This window comes from Ailuropoda melanoleuca, chromosome X (assembly GCF_002007445.2).
Source record: "Ailuropoda melanoleuca isolate Jingjing chromosome X, ASM200744v2, whole genome shotgun sequence".
In the NCBI taxonomy this organism is placed as follows: domain Eukaryota; kingdom Metazoa; phylum Chordata; class Mammalia; order Carnivora; family Ursidae; genus Ailuropoda; species Ailuropoda melanoleuca.
Genome location: NC_048238.1, coordinates 36,226,879 through 36,240,440, shown reverse-complemented (window position 1 = coordinate 36,240,440; position 13,562 = coordinate 36,226,879).

Here is a 13,562-nt window from a genome sequence, read left to right as displayed (position 1 = left end):
CAAGTAGATTTACAACGGGAGGAAATTGGACTTTACAAACCCGGGTGTGCAAATAAAAGTACATATCCTTCAGAAATATAATCGAATTTAACACCAAGCTCCCATTCCCACAGGACCGAAGAAAACCTGTCTCAGTCATGAGGGAGTTCCTGAAAGTTGTGCCTAGAGACCTCCTTCCCTTGCTCACCTCCTAGCTAGCCATGCCCCTCTCGGGTTTTCCCACCCCTCAGACACTTACAAGCCAGGGCCTCCATTACCCAAAACCATCACCCTTTCCTTCCAGTCTTTTCTTTCTGCTCTCGTAGTATCTGTTTCAAAACCACACAGCTCTCCCCGTGGATAGAAGGCTGGATGAATGCGATAAAGCAAGCATAGCAGAATGTTTATGGTAAAATAGAGATGGTGGGTAATAGGTATTCACTGTCAAATTCTTTTAATTTGGCCATATGTTTGAAATTTTTCATAATCAGCGGTGGAAGAAAATGCAACTCTCTCCTCAATCCCTAACACTCCATGCTGTGGCTTTTGAAAACAAAAGCCGGGAAGGGAAGTGGAGCACAGTGGGGTACTTAGCCCTGTGACATAAATCTCCCCAAGACAGGGGAAATGATCTGGCTAGCAAGCTTTCTTGGAATCCGAGAGGCCAAACTATCGAGAGGACAAAGCCCTCTTTAATACCTCAATGGATTTTCCCACCATACTTTCTAAAGGAAAGAGAACCAGGTGTGGTTGTCCACTTCCACACCTCGCAACCACTCCATCTGAAATCTAGTTGTCCACACACCATAACTACCTTTTCACTCAAAGATGCTTCAGAGCGATCTGACACAATATTTGACTCTCCTCATTTCTGCATCCCTCAGCCAAGATGTAAAGGATGGGTTCTTGGCTGCAGGACACACAAACTGATGGCTGTATTAAAAAGATCTTAGCATTAATGGGGTGCCTGGGTAGCTCAGTCAGTGAAGCGTCTGCCCTCGGCTTAGGTCATGATCCCGGGGTCCTGGGATTGAGCCCCAAGTCGGGCTCCCTGCTCTGCGGGGAGTTGGAGTTGGCTTCTCCCTCTGCCTCTGCCCCTCCCCCCCTTGCTGTCTCTCAAATAAGTAAATAAAACCTTTAAAAAAAAGTAAAGATCTTCTTGTTGCTCTGAATGCTGAGAACCACTGGCTGGCTCCCGAGATACACATCACTCCTACAGTTTCAGCTGTAAGCCACTATTAGAAAGCCCTGAACACAAAGCATGGGGTAAAAACCCAACGTTTCCCATCTAAATAAATAAAACCACGTTTCTGACTGTGGCCGCATCTCATGGAAGTGATGGAATGGGTTTCCATCAGATTTGGAAGATCTGTTTTGGATGGCCTGATTAAATATATGTTGCATGGTGAGTGGGAAATACATAGTGAGTTGCCCGTCAGAGCTCCTTCTCCGTGAGAGAAGTAGTCAGTCTCTAGAGAAGGCAAAACTGAGGTACAACAAGATAGCCGAGGGCCTTTCGATGAGAAGAGAGATGCGTGAAAAAGACGGATTTCAACTCGGAGTCCTTAATTGGGTTCTGTGATCGACAAGCACTGATTTGCAATTGGGAGATTTCTACGTAAGACGCTGCACGATGAGCTGCGGCAGGGATCAATTTCTTTATTTCGAGATGGCTAGTGATTCTCCTGAGAAATGCCCGGAGGCTGCCTGGTTCACATGACACAGGAAGACTAGTTAGACCCACGGTAAAAGATGGCATTGCAATGGACCAAGAAAGAAAAAAAAAAGGTACTTAACTTACACCAAAGTATTTTCTTTCATTTCCTCTTGTTCTCAGTCACGTTCCTCTCTAATATTTATCGATTACAGGTCATCTAACCACTTTACCAATATTAAAATAAAAGCTCTCATTCCTCCTCCACCTCGTTTTACACACATGCACACACGTACACACGCGCGCACACACGCACATACGCACACACATACACACACACACACACACACACACACACACACAGTCGTCTGACAGATATTATAGCAGCTTCTCTCAGCTCCTCCTCAGGCCTGGGTTGTTTTAGATATGTCTGTGGACTTCTGGTAATTTCATGAGTTTCAATAATAATAATAATAATAATAGCCCGTTATTACTCTAAGACTCCTCCAATAAACCAATTCAGATCTAGCCCCTCATCACAGTACAGTCCGACTGGCCCCTCACCTGGGGATACAGTAGGCATTTCCACTTGTACCCTAAACCCCTCTTTCTGCCTCTCTTCCCCCACCTCAGCCTTCCCTAACCACCACCCACAAAGGCTGATTTTACTTCCAGCTTTGTTGTTTGAATAAGCCAAACTTTCCAAATCAAAGAGGGAGAAGTGTGAGAGAGGGAGCAAACAATGGGCAAACTCTAGCAGTTTCCCATGCTAAGCTGCCAGGGAAAAAGTTTCATTACGATGACACAAATACTAGAAAGAAATGCATTGTTTAAATTGTTCCCCTCTAGGCAGGTAGAAGCCGAATCAAATCACCAGCCTGCTATTAAGACAAGTGAGTATGAAATTAGGTAGCTTCCAAATGCAAAGAAGTGTGTTCTATATAGTCTCGTCTTCCTTTTCACTGTATGCAGCTTACACCCACTCAGCGTCGCGGGATACATACGGCAATCTCCTTCCTGTTTACAATCCAGTTGTACTGACTCCCATTGGTAGAGAGCTCTGGAAGCCAGCACGGAATGTGAGCCAGAAGGTGCAACTCCTGAAATGAGGTCAGCGAGCATGTTAGAATAATTTGGATCATAAGTCAGCTTTGTCATTGTAAGAATAGTGTTTCAACCAACAGGTCAAACTCCAGATCTTAACGTGGGACAAAGAACAAAAAGGAACAAGAACCACCTGGATAGCAGCTATAAGATATCACCTTCCCAGAGACAAAGACTTCCCAGTTCCTCAAGGAAGCAATGGTGAGTTTGCAGTCTTGAAAAAGACCACCACCTGGCAACAGGACCAAACTGGCTTCCCCTGATCCAGCCATCACTAGTGAAGTCGCTAGAACACTAGGGAAGTTGCTAGAAGCACAGCCTCCACATGCCTCCAATCCGGATCAGGGTGTCGCTGGAAGAATTAGCCAGAACTCTTTCCATGGCAAGCTCCATTTCCAACGTCTACAATAGCGGGCACTCAAGGAATATTGAATGAGTGAATGAATGTGCGTTCGTGTGTATCCAAAGCCCCAACATAGGCTAGAAAGTAAAATATACTCACCACCTATCTTAGCAAACTAGAGCTCCGAGAGAATAAAATGGCTTGCTCAAATAAGCATGGGGCAGACCGCGGCAGGAAATAACCTGGGAGGCCGAAACCCCAACCCGGAGACCAGTGCAGTGCGTGAGTCCCCCAGACAGAGAGTCTGAGTCCCCGGTGCTGGCGGCCACACACCAACAGGACCCTGGCGCTGCTCTGCCTTCCAACCGGCAGCCAGACAGACTGAGCGGCAGAGCTGGGCCTCTCACTCTCCCTTTGCATCTGCAGCTCCTTATGCCGCTGCTGAACCCACTGAACAGGGACGCTTCCCGGCTGGCACCCTGGTGTGGCTCTGCTGCGCCCGGGGCCCTCCCCATGGCAAGCTCATCCACCTGGCGGGATTGAGACAAAGGGGGCATGGCAGGGGCTCAGAAAAAACCCACGTAAAGGTCTAATCTGCCCAGTCCAGCCATAAAGCTGAACAGCAGCCGCCCGAAATCACCACCACGGTTTTACATAAATGACTTTCAGGCTGACTGCAAAACCCCGTGTGAGTCTCAACAGTAAAGGGCCTCTGGGTAATTCACCAGCTGGCTAGCTGATTTTAGCACAGTTAGTAAAACACTGCATTAACATTTAGCTTTTGTGTGTAGATCAAGCTGTGCAGTAAATTTTTCTAAATGTTACCGAAATATATTACCTGCAAACCAGGGGCTAAGCTGCGGCAGCAACAGGAAAAGTGTCTGTTCTCAGAGAGTGCACATTCTAGAAGATGCATTTGGAGGATGCGCACGCCCGGACCAAAGGAAATAGTTCTTAGTAACGAGTGGTGGGCATGCCCGGGGTGAGGGTTCCAACCTCTGCCACCAGGCTCTGGCTTATTTGATCCAGCCCCTCGGATGTACTGCGTGCTTGCTGCTTGCGATGGAGTGAATGTTTGAGTCCCCCAAAAATTCATCTGTTGAAAAGCTAATACCCAAGGGGATGGTCTGAGGAGCTGGGGCCTTGGAAAGGTGATTAGGTCAAGAAGGGAGCCTTCATGAATGGGATTAGTGCCCCCATAAAAGAGGTGCTACAGGGGCTCCCTGGTCCCAGCCACCACGTAAGGACACAGCAAGAAGGGGCCATCTCCGAGGAAGCGGGCTCTCACCAGACACCGAATCTGCCCTGGCCTTGATCTTGGACTTGTTTGTAAGCCGCCCAGCCTATGGTATTTCTGGTACAGTCACCCAGCCGGACTAAGGCACTGCCTGCAAAGCCCTTGATGGGGGCTGGGTCATTTGAGGACCATGAGGACCGAGCTTAAAAGGCATAGTGAAGGAGGACATTTCGTGTCTGAAACGGCCCTCGGGACGCTGCTGTTGTAGGAGCTGCTGTCGGTCCCGCCCATGGCTTCTCGGCACATCGCTGAGCGCCATCCATGCCAAGAACTTCTTGCTGCAAACATCTGCGACTCTGCCTGGGGGCTTTTTCTGGCTCAGAGAACATGTTTCCCCTGAGCACTGGCAGGCTGGAAATGCTGGCCAGTTAGTGTCCCCCAAGGCAACGCTCAGCCAATGGCAGACTGGAATGGGGGGGCACACAGCCCGGCTGCCTTTGCGCCGCCAGTGGGATCAAACTAAGGCTTATCCCCCCCGCCACCGTCTCTCAGAGTTCCAGGCACCCACGTGGGAAGAGGCTTGGAGGCACCCCTGTTATTGTCTGTCTTCCCTTCCCGCTCCCGTCTTCCACTCCCCTGTGGTGCTTCCTGGGGTTCCGACCTCAACAGTCTCTCAGAGTCGCCTTCCTGAGGATTCCATCCTAAGACAGACCCCTTCTTCTCTCTTGGGAATCTCTCTCACCCTCTGGACACCAATCATTTTGGAACCCCACCCACGTGTGAAATCTTTTGATAGTGTCTTCAGACTCCCCACTTAAAACGCATTGTTTGATTACTTAATTAATTCAGTTCCTATTCGTGAAAGAACCCCCAACTTACCCTGGGTCGCCCTGTGACGCCAGGAAATTCCCACCGAAGACAAACCTGTAACCACAGGCAGGAACGGGCAAGAGTGCCAAGAAATGTCAAGCAAGAGCCAAGAAGGGGGCAGAGCTCTTGCGTGCAAGGTACAAAGGGACCTGTGCATCGCTAGAGCTGGTCTGCAGAAAGGCTAGAACCCACATAAATACCTGCACAAGTCAATGCAAGACAAGGCAACTTGAAAACAGTCCACCCCCTCTTAGTTATCCTCGGGTGGGTCTTCTAGCTGGCGGACCATCCATCAGTAGCCGGGTTCTCCTATCACCTCCACCCTCTTCCTGGTGACTTCCGCAAACGTGGGCTGATATATATTCAGGATATGCAAAGCCATTTTAAGACAAATGTGATGAGGAGATAAAGAAATTCATGGGCATGCAAAAGCCCCGGAGAAAAGATTTCTGATGATTCTGAGTCTTTTTAATTATTCGGGCTCACAGGTCTCCTCCATCTGCATGGTGGTTCAGGAAGCGACTCTGGGCAAAAGCAGCTCCGCCAAGAGATGCATACCCATGGGAAGGGTTGAGCACCTTGCAGAGGCTTTCCCACCCGCGCCTGACTGCAAATATGCAGCTAGATAAATTTAGAAGCCACTGCATAGATAAAAGATAAAGCATATATTCTGTGCAGTCCCACTAGCATGCTGGCTTGCCGGTTTGACCATTCGACAAATACTTCTCAAGTGTCTACCAGGTGCTAGACGCAGGACCCGCCAGATAAATGGAGGTTGCCTAACCTCAAGGGGACTTCGTTTTAGTAAATTTTGCCCTTCATCTTTAAAAAACTCCACTCTGTTTACTGCTTCTGATGTTTAAAGCCAACCTCTCATATATACTACATATATAATATATACACTATAATATATATTTTATATATATTCTTGTAGGTATTATATATAGTATATATATATAGTATATATATAATATATATTATATTATACATATTGTATATTCTTATATATTATATGTTACTTAATATATATTATATATGTTATATAATTATGTATCATATAATATATAATATATGTTATCATATATATGATACATATATGTGACACGATATATATGATATGATATATTATATGTTATTATATATGATATGTATCATATATGTTATATAATGTATAATATATATTATAGAACATGTTATATAATAGAATACACATTCTAATTACATTATATATTTATATATTCATAAGGTATAACATATTATTTTGGAACTCCAATTTAGGATAAGAAGGACCTTGGATCAAAGCCTGGCTTTGTCATTTACTTATTATGTGACTACAGCTAGTCTCACTAGGCATAATTACTCTGAGCCTCAGTTTTACCATCTTTAAAATGGACGATTATACCAAGAACTAATCAGAGTGATGTTTGGAAGTAAAATAATAACTATAAAGGCTTAGCGCAGGTGTCATAAATACTAAGTGTTGTGTTATTTTCCTATTGCTTCTAGACTCTACTTGCCTTCCTTGGCTGGTGGCCCCATGACGCCAAGCTCATACCTCCTTCTGTGGCTCTGGTTCTTCTGCCCCCCTCTTATACGGTCCCTTATGTGATTACATGGGGCCCACTTAGATAATCCAGGATAATCTCCCATCTCATAAAAGCCTTATGAATCATATCTGCAGTTTGGTTTCCCATGAAAGGTAACATATTCACAGGTTCTGGGGATGAGGATGTGGACATCTTTGGGGAGACATTATTCTGTCTCCCATGATGCTAGTTGCTGCTTTTTTTTTAAATAGTAGTCTTGATGCCTAGAGCTTTGTTAACTACTTTGTACGTTTTCTAACCTCTAACCTACTGCTTGACAACCTATGACAAGTGTGCAAAGTGGGCGTGAGAAGTGTTGGTGCCCCCGTGCCTCACCCACCTGCCGCTGAGGCCAAGATGATGACCAGTGGTCAGCTTGCATTCCGGGTGTTTCCCACCCTGTCACCCCCTCACCCACAAGGGGTCAGAAGGCCCTTCTGGCATCCCACATTAACAAGTGCTTTCAAATGTCTTGAATTGTGATGATCATCTCATTACTCTCACTGATGATGTAGAAATGAAAACACACATAACCAATGGGCAGAGAAGGAAAAGCCAGAAGCAGATGAGCTACCGTCCCTGGGTGCTAAACAAAAAGTTAACTTAAATTCATGTGGGTCTGATACCCTAATAAGAAATGTCATGAACATAACACAGGAGGTGATAAGAACGTGGCTTCTTAAACAATTGAAGCAGCACAGCTTTAGAGACCCCACCAAGGCCCTCCCAGCTCTAAAGGAGAAGGACGTTCAAGACGGTCAGCCTAAAAGATGAGTTATGGCCCAGTTTCCCTCTTAAGCCGGAAGGTGATGTTTCTCTGCCATGCACCGGCTCCCTTAGTTACGTTGGTGCTTTCCGTCCCCCTGCCCACTATGGTCCCCCATCTGGATAGCCAATAAGCATCTTAAGCTTGCCATGGCCCAAACTCCATTCCAGCATCCAACGCCCACTCGAAACCACCTCCTCCCCAGTCTTCTTCCCAGTCAACCGCAACTCTGCTCTTCCAAAGGTTGAGGTCAAGACCTAGGTGTTGTGCTTGATTGACCTCATTCACTCGCACCGCGCATGTAAGCAAATCTGCAAAACCCTGTCGGTTCTCTCTTTTTAAAAATAGGGATTCAGCTACTTCTCCACGCTTCTACTTCTACCACCCCGGTCCGAGCTACCATCATCTCTCCCCAGAAATACTCAAATAGCCTCCTACGGTCTCCCTGTGTCCATCCACCCCCACCCCACCCAGTATGTTCTCCAAGCAGACGGTACAACATTTTACAAACATAAGTCAGCTCATATGAACCCTCTGCTCAAAGTCCTCCAACTCCAGTGGCCGCCCACCTCACTCAGAGGAGAAGCCAAAGTCCCCCAAATAGCTTTTAAGATCTCCCATGACCTGCCGTCCAATCGCCTCCCAAACTACGCCCTCCTCTGCTTACTCTGCCTCAGCCGCCCTGACTGGCCTCCTCACTATTCCTCAAACATGCCAGGCATGGTCCCACCTCAGAGCCTTTGCAAAGGCTATTCCCCCTGCACAGAAAGCTCTTCCTCAGATAGCCACGTAGCTCATTCACTCAGCTCTCTGCCATGGCTCTGTCCCAAATTGCCTAATCATTAGACCTTCCCTGACCATTCTCCATAACCAGTTTTTTTTTCTCCATAGTACTCATCACCTCCCAACATAGTATATGTTTGTATTGACAATGATCTGCCCCCCGCCCCCCAACTTGAAGACAAGATGCACGAGGGCAGAGGTTTTTGTCTTCTCTGTTCATTTCTGAGCTGAGCAGCAGCAAAAGGAGTATCTGGCACATGGTACATACTCAATAAATCAAAAATTGCGTTAATCGATTCAAAGAATGAACAGATGAGTCTGGGATAATGACATTTAATACAGCAAAAAGAAATGTGCACGTTTTAGGGCCGAGGAACATGTCTCAGAATTTACTTGATCTTGAAATATGATTTAAAGTATAGCATGCAAGTTGGGTCATCATTTGGGGTTAATTTATTTGCTTGCCTGAGAATTTTGATCATGAACTTTAAAGAAGCAAAATATAATGGCTTTAGGCAAGATCGTGCTTGCGGAGCACAAGTGTAAATATTGGTCCCAACTCCTGTCTTCAGCTGCTCTGCTCTAGAGAGGAGAGGTGTTAGGAAGTACCCTTAAAACTGTCCTCTCTCCATTGGCCTATCCAAATGCCTTCATTCATTCTTTCATTGTCTGAATAAAACAAAGAACCCTGCCTACTAAACTTTGCATTCTCTTGGGAGACAGTAAGATCGACAAAAAAAAGTACAGAGTATGTGAAATGGTGACCAATGCTAAGGATGGTAAGAAAAAAAAATGGTGACAAATGCTGGGGGTGGTGGAATGTGGGGAAGACCACCATGAGGGGGAAAACATTTCTAGACAGAAAGAACAGGAAGTCCAAAAGCAGGGTGTTGGGATCGTGCTTGGCAGGGTTCCCAACCAGCAAGTGAGTGAGGGGAGAGTAGGAGGAGGATGACATCCACAGGGTCTCAGAGGACTGGGACATGGAAGGCCTAGTCGGGATGGGGTGTTAATGCTGTGTGACGTAGGAAGTTTAGAAGAGCTTTGCATAGTAGAGTGACACACTCCAATTCACATCTTAACAATGCTGCCCATGCCCGCACTTGGTCATTCTGTTAGGATTTTCTTCAAAAGGTGCATTTGTTCAGAGTTTAAGTTCCTTGGAAACAAAGAATGCATCTCTTTTCTTCCTGCACCCTAACGTCTCAGCGTCTTCCACACCCAGTTGGTCAACAGATGTTTATGGATTCCCTCACTGCAGTCACCTGGGCAAGGTTGTACACCGTTAACTTATCAGCCGAGATTAATGGGTCCAATTAGGCATGCAGTTGGCATAGCTCCAGTGTTCACCCATTGGCTCCAATGGCAAATTCTCTCTCTTTGGGCAGAACGTCATCCAAGCCCCTCTTTCCACGATATGACAGCTTTTATCTACCCATTTATACATAGGAATTCTTGACGCCAACCATGTCGTGTTTAAGGGATGTCAGATCTGTGGGCCACCGTCAATCCCACACGCAGTCTGTACAGGTCTGTCGTTAAAGTAGGGGGAGTAGATGAGGCTGACAGCAGGGAAATTATTCAGAGTTACCAAGTAAATCACTAAAAGGAATTTGCTGTCTCTCTGCCTCATTACATCGTTTTGATTCCAGATCTTCCATAACCTTAATTTCAAAGAAAATAGATCATTAACTTGACATTCACTCCAATACAGCATTACATCTCATAAGGCAATCCATTCCCTGTATCCCTTTTATCTGTACCAGAAATCGAATATGAAGCCCCTTTGCAACCCAATTTTTTTTTCCTGATGAAGAAAGAAACTCCCCAAAGCTAAGGAGAAGGTGAGCTGTTGATGGAACAAAAGCTCACCAATATTAGAGTTATTAAAATTCTCTTAGGTCACCGTGCCCGCGGTTGGCATTTTTCCTCAGCCACCCACTTTCCCCATCCAGTGCTGGAGGAGATCATGGCAATCTTAGCAAGTAAACACAGGCAACAATTACACCATGTTCTCAGCTGGAGTGTTCTATCTGATTTTTATGGGACCACGTCGGTCTCAACTGGGAGGAAAGAAAAGGACAAACCAGAAGTAGCTTGTCCTCCTAAAGCAGTGAGTGCTTCTCAAACTCCAGCGGGCCTTGGGGTCCCCTGCAGGGCTGGTGAAAACAGAGTGCTGGGTCTCAGCCCCGAGTTTCTAGCTTAGTAAGTCTGGGGTGAGGCCTGATCATCTGCATTTCTCCTACGTTTCTGGTGATGCTGCTGCTGTTGGACCCCGCTTGGAGAAGCACTAGCCTCAAGACAGAAACTCTGAAATACCAAGCGGTGCTTTATAATACCCAGCCGTCTGGACGAGGAAGCTCGCTGGATGAGAAACAGACCCATGCATGCAGAGAACAAAATGGCGGGTGCCGGAGGGGAGCAGGAGGGGGAATCAGGCAAAATGGGTGAAGGGGTGTGGGAGGTCCAGGCTTCCAGTTAGGGAATGAATCAGTCACAGCATAGGGAATATGGTCTTGTAATGGCGTTGTATGGTGAAAAAAAATCTGGTTGGACAAGAATCTATATAAGGCCTAACATATATGTGCATATTTTAATATATATGCTAAAGGATCCACTCCAGAAGAGGCTAGGATTGTCACATCTTTCTTCTTTAACCTCCTATATGTGTTCAGATCTCCTTAAGGTGTCTGCCCGTCTTGTTCTGTGCTGTTTTCTCAACAGCCAGCCCCCCTCCCCCAACACACACACGAGGGTTTGGCACACGGTGGGTACCCTTGGCCAGAGCGGCCTAGGCCAGAAAAAGAAGGCAAAGCCCTCTGAAGACCGACATTTCCTGAACACCATTTTGTTAGGACTTGCCCAGCTGGAGGCAGGAAAAGACTTTTGTTTCCAACTATTTTATTAAATCAATGTCTGAGCCCTTGTTGATACAATGTTATGATCAAAGGCTGAAACCCGACCCCCCCCATCTTCTAAATTCCCCCAACACCCTTAAGAAAACATCTTAAAAACATGTATCTGTTGAAATGGATTCAGCACCATTCCTGGCCTCCTCCCAAGCCCTCGAGAGAACATTCCAGAACGCACAAAGAGGGCAAGTGTCCAGAGTTCGGGTATTTTCCTCCACACACACACTTGGGAAATACCCCTGGTGGAACACAGTATCGACTCCTTTTCAGGCTCTGTGGCTGCCTCCTTTTATCCCAAGGTACCTGGTGGCCTGGCACACACACACACACACACACACTGGGTTCATTCCTTGCTCCAGTGTGAGTGAGAAGATTTATATGCCAGCCGCATCATCACCACGGTGTCAGGGCTGCACAGGAGAGAGAAGGCTTGAATCCGATGTGTGTTCCCAGAGAGAGACCTTCAGCTCGTTACAATTAACAGATTATTTGAGAGACTTCAATGTGGTCAGCTGCCAAAAACAACTTAACAGGAAAGATGCAATACTGATTTGAAGTAGAAAAAAAAAATCCCCCTACTCCTAGGCATTGCTGCTCTTTGTATGGGCTTTGTTATGCTTTATGTTGTCTTAAGGGAAAGTGCAGGATGCAAATGAATTCTTCCAGGCTGGGAAAGACTGGTGGGGGAGCAGCACTGAACAGCAGTTGTAAACAAACAGAATAGAGGCCTGGATTTTGCGTGGTTGTCTAAAACCAAGATGCTTAGAGACTGGGAGCTATCAGGAGATCTCACTCACTCTGCCAGTTGAGATACAGAAAAAAGGGCTGAGCAGGAGGGTTTCCAAATGTCATGGGAAGGCTTCGTTTTACCTGCTTTGAAACTGGAGAAGGAAAAGCTACAAAATCAAGACAAACATCTGATGGGGAAGATGAGGATTCAGTATGTGATGTCCCAAAGGGACCGAGGAGAATTAGAAATGCTATCTGCTCTGCAATCAGATGGGCCAGGCAGGGAGCGGATGAACACTACCATCCCCATTCACAATGAACTCTGAAGGGACTACAACCCTTTTCAGAGGCCAGCACTGAGAAGGGACTCCCAGGGGAGCCTTGGGGAAAGCTAATTCCAAGAGTGAGCTCAAACCGTTGAGATCAGAATGCTTGTCTAACCCTGTTTTAAAGAGACCACGCATGGCTGGGTTTACAGGGTCAGGGTCAATCTGCCCACAGCCACAGGTCTTAGCGGGGGGGGTCATCAGACCAGGCTCAGCCCCCGGGCCTGGCCTACAGCAGGGCAGTGGGCAGTGTGCATGCCCAGGGGCCAAACAGAAGGACAAAACATCCCATCCACCCTGGGAATCCAGCACCGAAGGAGAAACCAGCTCTGAAACAGACAAGCTCTTGACGTTCGGGAGATCTGTTCTGCAGCCGTCTGCCCCAGGATGAACCAAGGGCAGCACCCTGGCTCTAAGCGGTGGGGACCACCAGTCCCTAGATGGCTTGATTGTGTCAGGCTCCTGGCACCTGCTAGAAAGACTCACAAGATGAACAGCAGTGCGGCAGACAGAAGGGAAAGTAGATTTTGATATGGGAGTGCCAGGTTCTGGCTCTGGACCTGCCTCAACATATGTGATGCTGGACACGTTACTTCACCCTTTTCTAGAATGAGGGTGACTAATGACCATTTAGGTTCCTTTCATCCCTAACATATTTTTGTTTTAGAGAGGGAAAATGTGGAAACCGAACCTGCCCTAGAAGGGATTGGATGAACCAGAGGTATTGAGCACATCGATGAGTTTTAAAACCAAATGCTTGCTTCAGCCTACCCTCCCTGGCTCGTGAGTTTTGGGGTACAGAAGAGCCATTCCTTCATTCTATAGACAGTGTTAGCTTCTGTAATCAGCACGTAAAGCAAAAATGCCATATTGTGAAAATAACCCTTGGAAAGCACTTTAAGGGCATCTGGGGGGCTCAGTCGGTGAAGCGTCTGCCTTAGGCTCAGGTGAGGACCCCGGGATCCTGGGATCGAACCCTGAGTCGGGCTCCCTGATCAGTGGGGAGTCTGCTTCTCCCTCTCCCTCTCCCCCTCCCTCTCCCTCCACCTGCTCGTGCTCTCTCTCTCTCAAATGAATAAATAAAACATCCTTTTTTTAAAAAAAATTGTCCACGATGAACAGTGTAGGTGATTTTTGTATATACACCGCAGTTCCACATAGTAATATAAATTTCTATATGTGCATATATACAGTGGTGGAGAATAGTTAATAAAGAGTAGACATACAATCAAATTTTAAGTATTTTAAATTGTATGAGATAAACAGACGGCCT